We start from the raw sequence: 19,173 nt of genomic DNA on the forward strand, positions 1-19,173 counted from the left end.
AAATTTGTGCCAGACTGGGACTCAAATCCAGGATTTCCTGCTTACTATGTAGTCGCAGTAACCACAATGCCACCAACAGACATTGTTTATTGCAAATACATGGACTATCTCAGCATGCTCCCTGGCCAACTCACATTCTCTTATAGAGCCCATATCCACTGTCCCTGTCCATGTCATCCATGCTTGTTAGTTTTAGGTTCTTGTTGGAGGTCGGTCATAAATGTGCAACAGCACTGAAGGTTGTGTATTCATTGGCCATTAAGGTGAATCTGTTATATGAACGCATGGTGTCATTTTTTTTTGGTGATGTCCCATAGAAGAGAATCAATTATATGAATGTGTGGTGTCTGTCATTTCAGATATTTTTCATCAAGGTGAATCAGTTATATGAATGCATGGTGCCCATTCGTTTGAAAGAATAGACACCACACATTCACATAATTGGTTCACCTTAATGGGCAATGAATCCAAAACCTTCAGTACAGATCCACATTTATGTTAGACCTCCAATGGGAATCTAAAATTAGTGAGCATAAAGAACATGGATGGGGACTGCAGATAGGTGGCACTAGATGGAAATGTGAGTTGTTTGGGGAGCGTGCCAAGAGAGTCCACTCATTTGCGATAAATGCTGTGTGTGGCTGGTGTAGTGGTTAATGCAGCTGCCTAGCGAGCAGGAGATCCTGGATTCAAATCCTAGTCCGGCACATATTTGCTGTTGATTCTGCATAGAGTCCCAATGCATCTGATATTATTAGTTTCTTCCCTTTCTCCACTCCACCTTCAATTTACATAATAAGTAGCAATTTAAATGACAATTTCTTTTATTTCTATTGGTGGTGACCAGTTTCATTTGTCATAATTAGGAGGAATGAATTAGAGGTAGTTTGTCTACCTCCAGTTTTGTAGATGGATGCTACAAGAACATATTTAAGTCTGTCATGAGTTATATCCCAGGTCATAGATCAATTGCAAAGATAGCTTAAGGATAGTCCTGTCAAGTCATTACAACAGCTTTATATTCATTCATTCACGATGCTCCATAGATCCCATCAAAAAGAAGAATCTTCAAGGATGCAGAATCATTAAAGGCATATGTTAACAGAAGACAAGGAAATCTTGGATACTTAATGTGTACACTATGTTATTAGTATTAATAATGAACAAACAGTGCACTACTAAATGCTATTCATGCCTGTGCCAGATAATTTTAATCATGTAAGTTAGAAATAAGTTGCTTCTTTGAAGGGGGAAAAAAAGAGAAAAAGCATGCACCTGCTGCTACCTCAGTTACGCTCTATAGTTTATCTGCTATTAGTAGCTTAATATTCATTGGTTACAATGGTATTTTTTAAAGAAAATATTTACTTACATCAGTAAATACTGAGTTATATTTACATTTATTATTTCTGTGCGCCTTTGCAATGAACATTGCTACTTTCCATGTAATTAACATAACTTTTCAGTCCTTGAATTTAGATGTTCACATGATTTGTAGGAAAAATAGCTAATAAGAATGTTTTTAATTTTCTTTCAAACTGATAGGAATTCCAATTCCCAATTTCTTGCTTTATGTTAGGCAGTAACTTGTTGAATATCTTCATACCAGAGAATACAACTTCATTCTGATTGCCAGATAAGGAGGCAAAGTTTGAGGTTCAGGACACAGTTTTGTACTTTGATGGGAAGCTACTCAACAGCTGGCATCTAACACAAAGCAAGAAATTGGAAACCCTACCAGTTTAAAAGAAAATTAAAATTGTACATCACTAGGCATACCAGTGATATAGCTGCAGAAACACCATTATAGTGTGGGAGAAATCTGCGACGGTCTTTTTGGATTTAAAGAAAGCATATGACACTGTATCTAGAGAAACAGTTTGAAATGAGGAACTGCAGTAGCTCTGTTACTTTTGCAGTGGTGATGGATTATACTATGCCTCAACTGGCAAGAGAGACAGGATGACAGCAATGTTGTTTGCTGATGATTTGATCATGCGGGGAACGCCAGGAGGAAGTACAGAAACAATTAAATGTTTGAGAAGAAGTTGTGAAAGTGTATGGCCTAAAATTTAATGCAAAGAAGTGTGAACTGGTTTTCACAACAAGAAAAAAGGATAGGCCTATAGTATACAACATTCTGCATGGAGAGTAGCTAAAATAATGGATAAGTTTCAAGTAGAATATGTAGGGAGTATAGTAAAGGAAAAATAAGTGAATAATAAAGAAAGAAGTGAACATGCAAGGCAATCTGATACTCTAATGGCATGTGTGAGAGGAACAGTGCAGAAGAAAGAAGTTACCCAGAAGAGTAATAATGTGGCCCACCAAACACTGTGTTGTGTTCTTCAGTCCCGAGACTGGTTTGATGCAGATCTCCATTCTACTCTATCCTGTGCAAGCTTCTTCATCTCCCAGTACCTGCTGCAACCCACATCCTTCTGAATCTTCTTGATGTATTCATCTCTTGGTCTCCCTCTACTATTTTTACCCTCCACGTTGCCCTCCAATACTAAACTGGTGATTCCTTGATGCCTCAGAACATGTCTTAGCAACCAATCCCTTCCTCTAGTCAAGTTGTGCCACAAACTTCTCTTCTCTCCATTTCTATTCAATACCTCCTCATTAGTTATGTGATCTACCCACCTAATCTTCAGCATTCTTCTGTAGCACCACATTGTGAAAGCTTCTATTCTCTTTTTGTCCAAACTATTTATCGTCCATGTTTCACTTCCATACATGGCTACACTCCATACATATACTTTCAGAAACGACTTTCTGACACTTAAATATATACTTGATGTTAACAAATTTCTCTTCTTCAGTAACACTTTCCTTGTCATTGACAGTCTACTTTTCACATCCTCTCTTCTTTGACCATCATCACTTATTTTGCTCCCCAAATAGCAAAACACCTTTACTACTTTAAGTGTCTCATTTCCTAATCTAATTCCCTCAGCATCACCTGACTTAATTCGACTACATTCCATTATCGTCATTTTGCTTTTGTTGATGTTCATCTTATACCCTCCTTTCAAGACACTGTCCATTCTGTTCAACTGCTCTTCCAAGTCCTTTGCTGTCTCTGACAGAATTACAATGTCATCGGTGAACCTCAAATTTTTATTTCTTCTCCATGGATTTTAATACCTACTCTGAAGTTTTCTTTTGTTTCCTTTACTACTTGCTCAATATACAGATTGAATAACATTGGGGAGAGGCTACAACCCTTTCTCACTCCCTGCCCAAACAGTGCTTCCCTTTCATGTCCCTCAACTCTTATAACAGACATCTTGTACAAATTGTAAATAGCCTTTCCTCCCTGTATTTTACCCCTGCCACCTTCAGAATTTGAAAGAGAGTATTCCAGTCAACATTGTCAAAAGCTCTCTCTTAGTCTACTAATGCTAGAAATATAGGTTTGCATTTCCTTAATCTATCTTGTAAGATAAGTCGTAGGGTCAGTATTGCCTCACATGTTCCAACATTTCTATGGAATCCAAACTGATCTTCCCCAAGGTCAGCTTCTACCAGTATTTCCTTTCAGAATTCGTGTTAGTATTTTGCAGCCGTGGCTTATTAAACTGATAGTTCAGTAATTTTCATATCTGTCAACACCTGCTTTCTTTGGGATTGGGATTATTATATTCTTCTTGAAGTCTGAGGGTATTTCACCTGTCTCATACATCTTGCTCACCAGATGGTAGAATTTTGTCACGACTGGCTCTCCCAAGGCCATCAGTAGTTCTAATGGAATGTTGTCTACTCCTGGGGCCTTGTTTTGACTCAGACCTTTCGGTGCTCGGTCAAAGTCTTCATGCAGTATCATATCTCCCATTTCATCTTCATCTACATCCTCTTCCATTTCCATAATATTGTCCTCGAGTACATCACCCTTGTATAGACCCTCTATAAACTCCTTCCACCTTTCTGCTTTCCCTTCTTTTCTTAGAACTGGTTTTCCATCTTAGCTCTTGATATTCATACAAGTGGTTCTCTTTTCTCCAAAGGTCTCTTTAATTTCCTGTAGGCAGTATCTATCTTACCCCTAGTGAGATAATCCTCTATATCCTTACATTTGTCCTCTAGCAATCCCTGGTTAGCCATTTTTCACTTTCTGTCGGTCTCATTTTTGAGACGTTTGTATTCCTTTATGCCTGCTTGATTTACTGAATTTTTATATTTTCTCCTTTCATCGATTAAATTCAATATTTCTTCTGTTACCCAAGAGTTTCTACTAGCCCTCATCTTTTTTCCTACTTGATTATCTGCTGCCTTCACTATTTCATCCCTCAAAGCTACCCATTCTACTTCTACTGTATTGCTTTCCCCCATTCCTGTCAATTGTTCCCTTATGCTCTCCCTGAAACTCTGTACAACCTCTGGTTTAGTCAGTTTAACCAGGTCCCATCTCCTAATATATCCCAGAGAAAATCTGAAAAAATTGAACATGAGATGTGATGTGCATGCACACAGTACAAGAAACAGTCACCTGCTAGACTTGCCTTCCACAAGACTTGCTGTAGTCCATAATAACTATAAGTACTTAAGCATAAAATTTTTCAATAAGTTACCATGATCATCTTATACAGTACCACTAAATAAATATGCGAATTCATTGCAAACCTGGCTAAAAAACAACTAATTCTATACAACTGAAGAATTCTTAGAAACTAATGTTTTACCTAAGTTATGAAGAAAATGATTTGATATTATATAAGCTAGTTATTTACTGTGACTCTTTTCTTGTGTGTGTATTTAATTACTGTATAAAACATTGTTTTAGATAATGCTGAAGAAACTGTCTTTAGTTCCTTTTCTCCCCTTTCTGTAACTATTTAAATAATGTAGTGAAACTAAAACCCTCTGTAAACTTTGACGAATCTAATTGTATGAAAAATACTGAAAGGCTAATAAAACAAATTCTTTTCTATTCTGTTCTTAAATTCTCACCTTTTTGCACTGAACGTAATGTACATCAATTCAGCTATGCTGCGGAAACTTGGTTCATGAAGGAAAGAGAGAAATGTAAGAGTATAAATTTATGTGTCTTGGACACTTGCTAATATATTAAAATTGATAATCACCTTCAGCTTTGTACAGGAGTGGAACACAGGAGCATAATCAGTACATAAAAGAACAAGAACAGTGACTGCATATTTATAGATTAAATAAAGTTTACGATGATCACTACTAGTTTTGCTAGTAAGATACCAGTTACAAACAATAGTCTTTCCGCTCCTGGAATTGGAATGACTCCTTACCCTCTCCCTTAAAACCCACATCCTTTCGCCTTATCCTCTCCTTCCCTCTTTCCTGAAAAAGCAACCCTCGGTTGCGAAAGCTAGTAATTCTGTGTGTGTGTTTTGTTCATTGTGCCTGTCTGAGGGCGCTTTCCCAAAGTATAAAAACAATTTAAAATGTGCTTGAAGGCTGTATCTATACATTTCAATTACAAATGCATTACATGAGAAGGGATGCACAGCATCAGAGCTATAACTTTATATGTGATACCATATAGAGTAGGACATCATATATCGAAAGCAAAGATGATTTAAAGTAAGCTGATGCACCACCAAGAATTAAGTGTTTTACTCAATGTACTGGAAGAAAATGAAATATACATGAACTAAGAAAAAAAAAACAACATGAAATCCCTAAATGAACAAGTTGAGTTCTGCTGCACTTATTTTGATGTCTCTAGGTATTTGCTGAGACAGAGCACTTCTGGATGCTGTCAAGGTGCATGACAGCTCATCGTAATTGCCGCTATTTTTATTATGAGAATTGTGCTTCACATTGATAGCAAACTCACGGCCTGCCAATGTCAGCACAAGGTGATGGACTGTCTGGTCTACCACTACTGTCGCCAATGGTCAGCCTGAGTTCATCCAGGAGTGATGTCACTTGAACTGCTTTGCCTACTGCTACTTTCAGTGTCACTGATTCTTAATTCTCTCTTTGCTCCACTATTTACTTTCTTTCATTTTTATTCAAGCTTACATTTATATCTTACACTTTTCAGCTTATTTTAAATTATCTTCACTTTTAATGCAATATCTTACACAACACAGTGTCTTTTATCTATGCATATATAAATTAAAGTCTCATCATTGTTTCTATCTGTACATTCAGGCTAATCTCAGGAACTATTGTAGGGATTTTGATACAGTTTTCCATAACAGACAGACTGATTCATTAGGAAGGTTTGTGTATATAATTTATAAATATTTTGTGCACATTGACTGAACAATAATGAAGTGAAGTCCCCTGCCACTGTGAAACATATGATGTTGCCATCAGAGAGTGAATGGCAAAGGGTTTTTGTATGAATGTTACATGCCAGGAGTTGTTTTGCATTGATGTCACATGGCAGAGGGTTGTGTGGTAGAGGCTACTTCATACTGGAGTTGTGTGGCAGAGTGTACATCCTAGCAGTGTTGTGTGGTGGATGGTGCTTTGTACCAGTGTTGTGCTACAGTGTGTGCCTCATAGTAATATTACATTGCAGAGGGTGCTTTGCATTAATGTTGTGTGGCAGAGGGTGATTTGTAGTGTTCTTACATTGCAAAATGTGAAACAGGTCATACAGACAATGTAGCTTGTGCTGGAATGGTGCTGGATTTGGGCAGCCAGTAAGAGGCTATAGTTTGTGCTGAACACTTAACAGCCAGAGGGAGTGTACTGTATTGCATTACAGTTGTATAACTGGCAAGTGACCACAGTTCACATTATGCTATGGCTGCAGTTTAGTGGAGTGGGAGGCGATTATTGCAAAATTGATTTAATCTGTAAATCTGTAATCCTTGCTCTTGTTTCTTTACATACTGACTACGCTTCTGCATTTTGGTCCTGTAATTTTCATGTAACTTGTTTTTTTTTAATCATTTAATGCCCATTTTCTTGTTTCTTAAATCTATTGATCCCTTTTTTGTTTATATTTACTCTTTTTTTAATTTAGCAGTGGTTGCAAAGCCAAAACCAGTTATCAATTTTAACAAATTAACATGTGACCAAGACACAGTCTTCTATAATGTAGTTCCATATAAAGGTCACCAGTCTCTTCATAAGGGCCAAATAGCCTCATTTCACAGAAAAAGTAAAATGGGAACAAATGAAATGAAGTTCCTGAAAACTTTGAACAGGTGTAGCAAAACTGTAAAAGAAGAGAAATGCACTCCTGGAAATGGAAAAAAGAACACATTGACACCGGTGTGTCAGACCCACCATACTTGCTCCGGACACTGCGAGAGGGCTGTACAAGCAATGATCACACGCACAGCACAGCGGACACACCAGGAACCGCGGTGTTGGCCGTCGAATGGCACTAGCTGCGCAGCATTTGTGCACCGCCGCCGTCAGTGTCAGCCAGTTTGCCGTGGCATATGGAGCTCCATCGCAGTCTTTAACACTGGTAGCATGCTGCGACAGTGTGGACGTGAACCGTATGTGCAGTTGACGGACTTTGAGCGAGGGCGTATAGTGGGCATGCGGGAGGCCGGGTGGAAGTACCGCCGAATTGCTCAACACGTGGGGCGTGAGGTCTCCACAGTACATTGATGTTGTCGCCAGTGGTCGGCGGAAGGTGCACGTGTCCGTTGACCTGGAACCGGACCGCAGCGATGCATGGATGCACGCCAAGACCGTAGGATCCTACGCAGTGCCCTAGGGGACCACACCGCCACTTCCCAGCAAATTAGGGACACTGTTGCTCCTGGGGTATTGGCGAGGACCATTCGCAACCGTCTCCATGAAGCTGGGCTACGGTCCCGCACACCGTTAGGCCGTCTTCCGCTCACGCCCCAACATCGTGCAGCCCGCCTCCAGTGGTGTCGCGACAGGCGTGAATGGAGGGTCGAATGGAGACGTGTCGTCTTCAGCGATGAAAGTCGCTTCTGCCTTGGTGCCAATGATGGTCGTATGCGTGTTTGGCGCCGTGCAGGTGAGCGCTACAATCAGGACTGCATACGACCGAGGCACACAGGGCCAACACCCGGCATCATGGTGTGGGGAGCGATATCCTACACTGGCCGTACACCTCTGGTGATCGTCGAGGGGACACTGAATAGTGCACGGTACATCCAAACCGTCATCGAACCCATCGTTCTACCATTCCTAGACCGGCAAGGGAACTTGCTGTTCCAACAGGACAATGCACGTCCGCATGTATCCTGTGCCACCCAACGTGCTCTAGAAGGTGTAAATCAACTACCCTGGCCAGCAAGATCTCCGGATCTGTCCCCCATTGAGCATTTTTGGGACTGGATGAAGCGTCGTCTCACGCGGTCTGCACGTCCAGCACGAATGCTGGTCCAACTGAGGCGCCAGGTGGAAATGGCATGGCAAGCTGTTCCACAGGACTATATCCAGTATCTCTATGATCGTCTCCATGGGAGAATAGCAGCCTGCATTGCTGCGAAAGGTGGATATACACTGTACTAGTGCCGACATTGTGCATGCTATGTTGCCTGTGTCTATGTGCCTGTGGTTCTGTCAGTGTGATCATGTGATGTATCTGACCCCAGGAATGTGTCAATAAAGTTTCCCCTTCCTGGGACAATGAATTCACGGTGTTCTTATTTCAATTTCCAGGAGTGTAAAATAGTTAGGGAGACATTACATGAAGAACCCCTACAAAGGAATATGGGTGATAAAAGATAAGAATGGTATAGATGTCTGGAAAGATGGATGATAAGCAGATGCATTGTAAGATGCCTGTGATGAGGATAGAGGGCAAAAGACCAATAAGGAAAGCCAAGGGGCTGGTGGCTAAAAGGTGAGATAGAGGACTGGGAGGGAGTAGCAACAGAGAGGTGTTGTAAGGTGAGGCTTGTGTTCCAAACAGACCCTGCCTGTGGCTGTGGCAGATGATGATGACGTTGATGATGATCTCATAATTCACTTTTTACAAATTGTCTGTACATCTATATCCAAGAACTGAAAAGCTCTATTAGCTGCATGGAATGCAGTTCATTGTAGAGCTGCATTACAAGTATTTATATACTGTAAATAGGACTTAGTATTTACAGATGTAGATAAATATTTTCTTTAAAAAATATCATTATAAGTAAATCAATATTGAGCTACCAATAGCAGATAAACAGCACCTATCTAGTACAAGGAGTAAATATGTTGTTTTAATTATCAATTCAGAAAAATACAATTACATAATTAATGATGATGATCTTCCCTTTTTCCGTAATCTACCATACATTTTATCCTGCCTAATTATACTCAATAACACGTAATTTACTTCCAAACCATAACCTAAAAATTTTTTACGCTTTGAACATAACCGTTGCTATAAAATCCACTGTTCCAAGTTTACAAACATTTCGTGTAAACTCGTGAAACTATTTCACAGCTGCAGTTCCTTTCACCCATTAAACAACCATCTCAGCTATTTCCAACAACTTTCGTTTTATTTCCATTCCCGTTTTTCCCACATAACCAATCATTTTTTAGCAGCTTCCCACAGGTTCAAACGTTATTATTTCTTCATCAAACAATTGTTAGCGTCATTCTCATAACCTGCCAGTACACAACCAGTCCTTTGAATACATTTACACGCATTTTTTTTTCGAGATTTTTTTCGAAAAATTTTTTCAAGATTTTTTCGAAATTTTTTTTTCGAAACTTTATTTGAAAAAAAAATTTTTTTTCGATACTTTTTTCGAGAAATTCTTTTCAAAAAATTTTTTTAAAAATTTTTTTCGAAATTTTCCTGGATTTCCCCACCCTTTAACGTGTTTTGGAGACAACACAACTACCTAACCCTTGCACCCATTGTTGTTCACCAACCTAAGTTCAGCACAGGATCAACATAGCTCATCTCAAACCAACACTTTTTCGGCTTTTTTCACACCTTTATCTCTACCTATATATGTTTCTATTTATTTTCACTTTAACCTCATATTACCCTTTCCACCTTCTAATACCATGTCAACCTCACGTCATCCCTACAACGACCCCATTAAACTTTATTTACATTCCCTCCGCAAACATGCCTTCACCCTAGCCAGATTACGCTCCCATATTTTATTTACTCAGGCTTGTCTGACATTTGGCATTACCCCCAAAGGCCTCATGGCTGCAATCCTTCTTTCCATCAGTCGTTATACCAGTTCCAAACTGCACAATCCATAGCCCTCAACCGCCTAATCCTTCACCTATACATCGACTCGGCCAATGAACACTCCCGTCAACTCCTATCCCAAATCAAAGTCCTCAATCTTTCCTCTCCCACATCCACACCGGCTGTTCATAGCATCCTCCTACAGGCCAACCGCAAATTAGAACAGCATGCCACCCTCCACCTCAAAAAACTATCCAATCTCCTGGTTTCCCACCTCTGGAAAGGCAACTCACTCACCCTCCACAACCTTTCCAACAAACCTGAACCTCCTCTCATTGCACACAGACCCAGTCTCTCCCATCTACTCAATCTCCCACTTCCAGCTCCACTCCCCCCAACACCTCAAAATTCTAGTCAACACAATCTGGAACCACAACACCCCAATTCAGTAGTTAACCTTTCCTCCAAACCTCTCTCCCAATCCGAAACCTCTGTCCTATCCAAAGGCCTCACCTTTAGCCCCACTCCCAGGTTCAACCAAACTGCCCTCGTCAAAGATTTACTGTCCTACACTCGTAGTCTCTGCTGGAAATATCACTTTGCCACGAAGAAAAATAATCCTGATCCCACTCCTAATGATCCAACTCCCCAAGACACTATCCAAATTGAACCCTGCCTGGAACAGTTCCGTCCTCCATCACAGCAGGACCCACCTCCTCTTCCTCAAAATCACCCTCTCCAAACCTTCCAGGAATTTCTCACTTCCAGCCTTGCCTCTCAATCTTTCTTGAAAAACCTTAATCCTACACCCAACATCACCACAGCCGAAGCCCAGGCTATCCATGATCTGAAAGCTGACCGATCCATCATCATTCTTCTGGCTGACAAGGGTTCCACGCCCGTGGTACTTGATCGTTGGGAGTATGTGGCTGAGGGACTGCATCAGCTTTCAGACAACTCTACATACAAAGTTTGCCAAGGTAATCCCAATCTTGATGTCCAGGCAGAGCTTCAAGGAATCCTCAGAACCGTAGGCCCCCTACAAAACCTTTCACCTGACTCCATCAAACTCCTGACCCCACCGACACCTCACACTCCTACCTTCTACCTACTTCCTAAAATTCACAAAACCAAACATCCTGGCCGCTCCATTGTAGCTGGTTACCAAGCCTCCACAGAATGTATCTCTGCCTACGTAGATCAACACCTTCAACCCATTACATGCAGTCTCCCATCCTTCATCAAAGACACCAACAACTTTCTCGAACGCCTGGAATCCGTACCCAGTCTGTTACCCCCGGAAACCATCCTTGTAACCATTGATGCCACTTTCCTATACACAAATATCGCACACGTCCAGGACCTCGCTGCAATGGAGCACTTCCTTTCATGACAATCATCTGCCACCCTACCTAAAACCTCTTTCCTCGTCACCTTAGCCAGCTTCATCCTGACCCACAACTTCTTCACTTTTGAAGGCCAGACATACCAACAATTAAAGGGAACAGCCATGGGTACCAAGATGGCCCCCTTGTTTGCCAACCTATTTATGTGTCGCTTAGAGGAAGCCTTCTTGGTTACCCAAGCCTGCCAACCAAAAGTTTGGTACAGATTTATTGATGACATCTTCATGATCTGGACTCACAGTGAAGAACAACTCCAGAATTTCCTCTCCAACCTCAACTCCTTTGGTTCCATCAGATTCACCTTGTCCTACTCCAAATCCCATGCCACTTTCCTTGACGTTGACCTCCATCTGTCCAGTGGCCAGCTTCACACATCCGTCCACATCAAGCCCACCAACAAGCAACAGTACCCCCATTATGACAGCTGCCACCCATTCCATATCAAACAGTCCCTTCCCAATAGCCTAGGCCTTCGTGGCAAACGAATCTGCTCCAGTCCTGAATCCCTGGACCATTACACCAACATCCTGAAAACAGCTTTCGCATCCCGCAACTACCCTCCTGACCTGGTACAGAAGCAGATAACCAGAGCCACTTCCTCATCCCCTCAAACCCAGAACCTCTCACAGAAGAACCCCAAAAGTGCCCCACTTGTGACAGGATACTTCCCAGGACTGGATCAGACTCTGAATGTGGCTCTCCAGCAGGGATACGACTTCCTAAAATCCTGCCCTGAAATGAGATCCATCCTTCATGAAATCCTCCCCACTCCACCAAGAGTGTCTTTCCGCCATCCACCTAACCTTCGTAACCTTTTGGTTCATCCCTATGAAATCCCCAAACCACCTTCCCTACCCTCTGGCTCCTACCCTTGCAACCGCCCCCGTGTAAAACCTGTCCTATGCACCCTCCCACCACCACCTACTCCAGTCCTGTAACCTGGAAGGTGTACATGATCAAAGGCAGAGCCACGTGTGAAAGCACCCACGTGATTTACCAACTGACCTGCCTACACTGTGACGCTTTCTATGTGGGAATGACCAGCAACAAACTATCCATTCGCATGAATGGACACAGGCAGACAGTGTTTGTTGGTAATGAGGATCACCCTGTGGCTAAACATGCCTTGGTGCACGGCCAGCACATCTTGGCACAGTGTTACACCGTCCGAGTTATCTGGATACTTCCCACCAACACCAACCTATCCGAACTCTGGAGATGGGAACTTGCCCTTCAATATATCCTCTCTTCTCGTTATCCACCAGGCCTCAGACTCCGCTAATTTCAAGTTGCCATCACTCATACCTCACCTGTCATTCAACATCATCTTTGCCTCCACACTTCCACCTCGACTTAGATCTCTGCCTATACTCTTTGCCTTTAAATATGTCTCCTTGTGTCTGTGTATGTATGGATGGATATGTGTGTGTGTGTGTGTGTGTGTGTGTGTGCGAGTATATACCTATCTTTTTTTCCCCCTAAGGTAAGTCTTTCCGCTCCCGGGATTGGAATGACTCCTTACCCTCTCCCTTAAAACCCACATCCTTTCATCTTTCCTTTTCCTTCCCTCTTTCCTGACGAAGCAGCCGCTGGTTGCAAAAGCTCAAAATTCTGTGTGCGTGTTTGTGCGTTTTATTTATTGTGCCTATCTACCGGCGCTTTCCCGCTTGGTAAGTCTTGGAATCTTTGTTTTTAATACAATTACATAATTATGTTTTATGTTTATTTGTAGATACATGTCTGCACTCCTGGTACACAATGAAATCCACACATTATCATAGAATGCTGCTAGACAATCCGAAACAAAGTGGTGCAGCCCATTGATGAAGTGATGTATCATGTTGTAACTCATTTTCTGTGCAACTTTCTATGACACAGAGGCTAGATGGCTCTCAAGGACCAGTGTATCACAATCCAAGCAACAACAAAAAAAGTGGAAAATTGGTCGTGGATAAGTTTTCAAACTTGCCCATGGTCTAGGGGTAGCATCTTTAATTCATAATCATAACTTAGTTAGTCCCAGATTTGAAACCTGCCACTACTTAAATTTTGACTAATAAACAGCATTTGGTGGCTGAAGACTTATGGCATTATAAGTCACCCTCATTCTGTCAATGGCCTTCTCAAAGAGGGCAGAGCAGCAGGCATAGACTCAGGGCACTCTCTTGCCCTTGAGGTGGGAAATTGCCCCTAAATGTGTAAGAATCAGCAATGATCAACAGCATAACACTGCAGAAGGCAATGGAAACCACTGCATTAAAGACACATAATGGGTATCCACAGGACATGTGGCCTGTAACTGAGAAAGTGGCATGATGATGTCTCTATTGGCAAAAGATTTCAGAATAGTCTCCGACTCAGATCTCTGGGAGGGGACTCCCTAGGGGAAGATGACCATGAGAAAAATATTGAATAATCAACAAAAGGATAACGTTCTATAAGGAAAGGTGAAGATCCAGTGATCATCAGATAATGTGATGCTGAGTGTTTTTTTGGGACTCTCACGGTGTGCTGCTAATAGTTTATGCTTATAAGGGACAAACAGTAATAAATGCTTACTAGAAAAATGTCCTGAAGAGGTTCCTGAAGGTTGTCAAGCCACAGCATTGTGGAAAGCTGTCTAAGGCGATATTCTTTCTTCAGACATATCCCCACCTAAATCTTCACAGAACAATTACACATGCTGCTTCTTTCAGCTATCAAATTTTGGCTCACAACCTGTATTCTCTGGTATGCCACCAAATGGACAAAGAAACCATTGCACGGGTGACACTTTCAGGATGATGTTAGATGGTTTTCAACATGGAACATTTTCTGAACAATCAAAATGCAGACTTCCGCAACTAAGTGATCTGCCAAGTTATCCATTATTAGGAAAAATGTGTCACACCAAAGGCAGAATAAGGAGAGAAGGACTAATGTCATCACCAGAGTCCTTGATTACAGCTTTGTTTTTCAGAGATGATAATTAAAATTATGAGCAGCCCTCATATAACTGAGGTGGCAGCAGCTGCTTTCAGAGTAGTTCAGGTACTCTGCTAGAAAGATCATCATATCCACTTTTTAGTGGCCTAATGAATTTTGTAATCATCTTGGGGATTGCATGTTGGAAATTAATTGATGGTGCATTTAGTGTTTTCCAAAGTAATTCTGCTGCATTTTTATTCAGTTGTTGTATTAGTTGGTATAGCATTTTCAGCCACTGTGTCAATGTTATAATCAATTACAGTGCATCATTATTTCTGTTGCAGCTTCTGACTGGCATGACAATGTTTGCTGTCTTTTTAAGGAATAATCATAGCATCTGGTGGCCAATCATTTTAACATGTGTTTTGCCATAGTTCATTGTGGGCCTGACACAGCTGTTGAACCATGTATTATGTTTGCTGCAAGAGGAATGAACAATTGGGTTGCACAGCATGCAGAGTAATTGCTTGCAGTCAGTGATATACAGTACAACACCCAAAAATGTTGACACAGGTTGGCAGTTTTGTATGGTTGTGTGGTTGTGTGCAAGGGAGTGTATAGTTAAAGTAGAAGAAGTGTAGTAGCTCAAAAGCTAGTAACATCTCTGGGCTGTTAAATGTTCTACAAATAATCACTTGCAGGGAAGTGGTTGCTTTTCGTCACTTTCATTTATTTTTTGTTTACTTCTTTAGTGAATTACTTTAGAGGAGCTTTTCATTATATAAAGGATCTCATTGCTCAAAAAGGGTATAAAAGTAGTGGGTGTGCCAGGCACATTTGTATATGTCTATCAATTTGCTGCTATCTGTAACTATAATATTCTGCTGCCTTCATGGGATGGTGCTATTCTTACATTTCTTTGTTAATATACAGGGTATAGATAAAGTCCCTTTACAACTTCAAAATTTTATTACAACAGCAGTTGTTGAAATATTTTAACAAAATTTCTTTTATTGTAATCACTGTTTATTAAAGTTTGTATATATACTGTAGATGGAAGGAACTGTAGATGGAAGGAACTGAACCTCTATAAAATGGAAACTCCTCAAGAGAAGGCACAATGTGTGTCCTGGTTTATTGAGACAAAACTGGATGTTCAGATTCAACAAAACTTCAGAACGAAGTATGGGAGAGATCCACCATCACACCCTTCAATCTGTGCATGGCACAAAAAATTTGTAGAAACAGGGACAGTGTTGGATAAAGGCAGGAGCAGGTGACCAAGACCATTCGAGGGAAACATTGATTGTGTTTTAAACATCTTCACTCGTTCACCTATGAAGTCCATCCGCACTGCTGTCAGACAGTTGTGACTACCACGTTCAACTGTGCATAAGGTCCTCCACAAGAACTTACAGTTGGACACTTACAAAGTGCAACTGTTACAGACACTTGAGCCAAATGACAAGCCAAAATGGACAGAGTTTGCACTCAACATGCTGGTGCGCCTTTTGGAGGATGAAGCATTCCTCAAGTGAGTTTGTTTCAGTGATGAGGCAACTTTTCATGTTTCTGGGACGTTAAACAGACACAATGTGAGAATCTGAGGATCTTAACACCTCCATGTGACTATGGAGCTTCACCAGGATAATCCAAAAGTGAATGTGTGGTGTGGAATCATGTACACCCAAATAATTGGACCATATTTCTTCAACGAGTCAATAATTACTGCAGATGTTTACCTGGACCTTCTGACCAAATATGTAGCACCACAATTGTCTTACAACCAACTGTCATTCTCCAGCAAGATGGTGCACCATCACATTGGGAACTGCGCGTTCATCAGTTCTTCAATGAAACATTTTCAGGCGGATTGATTGAGAGGGCTGAGCCAATTCCTTGACCACCAAGTTCACCAGATATCACTCCCTTTGACATTTTTTGTGGGGGTATGTAAAAGATATCATGTATCAAACACAGATATGGGACATTGCTGACTTGAAGCAAAGCCATTGCCACCATTGATGATGCTATGCTACAGCGAACATGGCAAGAAATCGAGTACCGTCTTGATGTGCTTTGTGCAACTGAAGGTGCCCATATAGAGGTCTATTAAAGACTGTCAAGAAACTTATATAACCACTGATTACAATAAAAGAAATGTTGTTAAAATATTTCAACAACTGCCATTTTGAAGTTGTAAAGGGATTTTATGGACACCCTGTATACCCTGACTTTTGCCACATCCCTGAACATTCATTTTCACGGTGTGAAGTGAGGAACATAATTAATGCATGAAAGAATGAACAAATGAACACAAGGTAGGCACATATAGTTAGGAACATTAGCAACAATACATTTGTACTATTATAAAATTGTTATCTGTGATGCATGGTAGATTTTACCTAACACTAATATTCAGCTATACTGAAATACAATTAAAAATGTCATCAGTGTCATCTGTTATATCTAACATTTGCTACGAAGTCAGGAAGTGCTCAACCATACAACTTATAAACAGTTTCATTAGGGAGAAAAGTGTATGACAAACAGCAGTCATATTTTGAAGCATAATTTCTTATATGCCACTGATAGGCTATTAAGCAGAACAGAATTCAATATCTAATCAGCTACAAACCTGTGTATGATCAGTAAATAATCAGATACACATTGTAAACATGTCATGCTTGTTCTTCAAATGAAGGATTCCACTTCATAATGTGTATTTTAACATGATTTATGAAATGCAGTTACGTTATGTCAGCAGGTGTACACTGTTATGTAAAAACCAGTTTACATATGAGATGCATAGATCAGCATGTAATTTAAAATGAATTGAGTTTTATGAGTTGATAATCTTTTCCACATAGTGTCAGTACAAGCACCACAATTTGTTTTTATAAAATAAACATTTCATAAAGGAAACCATGGTTTTTATGATAGAGCTTGCACTTTACGCCAACAAACAACTTTTATGTACAGTGTACTGAGCCCTTTGTAAACCATAGTACAGAATTACTGTTTTGGGAAACTCCAAAAGCAATAATAGAAAAATTGCCTTTATACTTTAAAAAAAGGCCATCAGGACCAACCTGAATAAAAAGAAAGTATCGTGCAGAAGTGCCTTCCATAACATAAAAATACTGGCATTCCCATCCATGTATACATACAGAACAATAATTTCAGTATTCAAAGGCAATAGATTACTATAAAAAAATGAAGATGCTCATACAGATGACAGAAGAAAAACAGGTCAGCTGAGAAGTACACCACACAGACACAGCTTTCAAAAAGGCCCATGATAGTAGGTACAGGACTGGTGAAATATCTTCTTAAAAGTGTACGGGACAGTATGAATGATAACAAATTCCAGAAACTTCTTAAGGATTATTTAAAGGGAAAAGAATTTTTATAATGAACCATATGTAATGGATGTGTGTTTAGACCTAAATATAAATCAAGAGAAAAATTTGTGCAACACTACTGTCATATTTGCCAATTTTGTATTGTGTAATATGTACGCTAAATATTTAAAGACACTCATCTGAATTAGCTTGTGCTATGTACACAGTCTATAGCCTACATAACACAATCAAATGGTGCCAAATAAAAATCAGTTAATCAATTACCATATAATTCTCATTTGTGGAAGCGAATTGGTATATTGGTGGTATCTGTAATAGTAAACATGCACAATTTTATGAAATGTTTCTTATTCCAATTTATGGATGCATATATACAATTTATAAATATTTTTACAGGCATGTGAGACAGTCAGTTCAAATAATCTATAAAATAAATGAGTTTCATAACTTACTGTATGCAGATACAGACCTACCTCATTGTAGATAGATACAGATTGTGGTATGTTCCCAAATGATTAATAATTGCCTTATAAAATTTAAATTACCATAAGCAAAATAACCTCTTCTCCTATAATGTTCCAGACAATAATGAATCTCACCTTTTATAAGTGATATCCAATATTACAGCACAAGTCAATGTTACATAAAATAACAAAAAACACGTGTTCACAACAGCTGCCCACGCATGTACACACAGAAAACTAGTGACCACAGGCATACACAGGAATGCTGTAATCTTGGTTTTTTGTAATTCCTGGTAAGTTGCTTGTCAAAGTAAATCATATCAGCAGAGTGATAAGCTGTGAGATACACTTAGGTTAACAAATATGGGTGTGTTCACCTGAAACTGAGTATTAGCAAGATATAAAAATGTCAACATGTATCATGCTTTGTAGGAAGAAAGTAGAAAAGATGGAAAACACACACAGAAGTGCACTTTTGTGAGAGAGTGAAGTATTTGGAATCAGAAATAAAGTATTTCTTTCATATTGTACACAATATGAATTAACCAAGTAATGCTAGAGACATTAGATGACATATATTTTCTATTTACAATAAAATGCTTTCCCTATTGTAGTACATTTTTCCTACAGTACATTGTACTACATTAATTAACTTATGATACAGATATGAATAAGTGTTGATTTAAATGAAAAACTTATATAATTCAGTAGTTTGAAGTATTTACAATATATATGCAAGATAGTATTTAAATAAGTACATGATATCTAACTAACAAATCTGTCAACACATAGTACAAATATTAGGGCCAAAAACATATTATCCAAACTAAGTAGTATTTATGAGAAAATGCCGATTTACATTCTCACAGCACTTGTATGTACCTGAATTTTGGAAATTATATTTAATTCTGTGATAATGGTGACTTGAGCATTGTCATTCATACCCTATTTAACTT

At 39.8% G+C, this 19,173-nt stretch overlaps 1 protein-coding gene across 3 annotated transcripts in view; it reads right to left on the reverse strand.

Moving 5' to 3' along the window:
* The window catches only part of LOC126284385 (protein rhomboid-like), a 113,840-nt gene extending 95,360 nt beyond the window's left edge, over window positions 1-18,480 (reverse strand). For 2 of the 3 annotated variants that reach the window (XR_007551475.1, XM_049983271.1), the window contains exon 1: window positions 18,353-18,480. The gene's annotated coding sequence lies outside the window, so the exon portion shown is untranslated. Of the gene's footprint in view, window positions 1-18,017; window positions 18,063-18,352 lie in introns of all 3 variants that reach the window. The other variant, XM_049983272.1, reaches the window with a different exon arrangement.
* Window positions 18,481-19,173: the final 693 nt, after the last annotated feature.

Source organism: Schistocerca gregaria, chromosome 8, assembly GCF_023897955.1.
Source record: "Schistocerca gregaria isolate iqSchGreg1 chromosome 8, iqSchGreg1.2, whole genome shotgun sequence".
Lineage (NCBI taxonomy): Eukaryota > Metazoa > Arthropoda > Insecta > Orthoptera > Acrididae > Schistocerca > Schistocerca gregaria.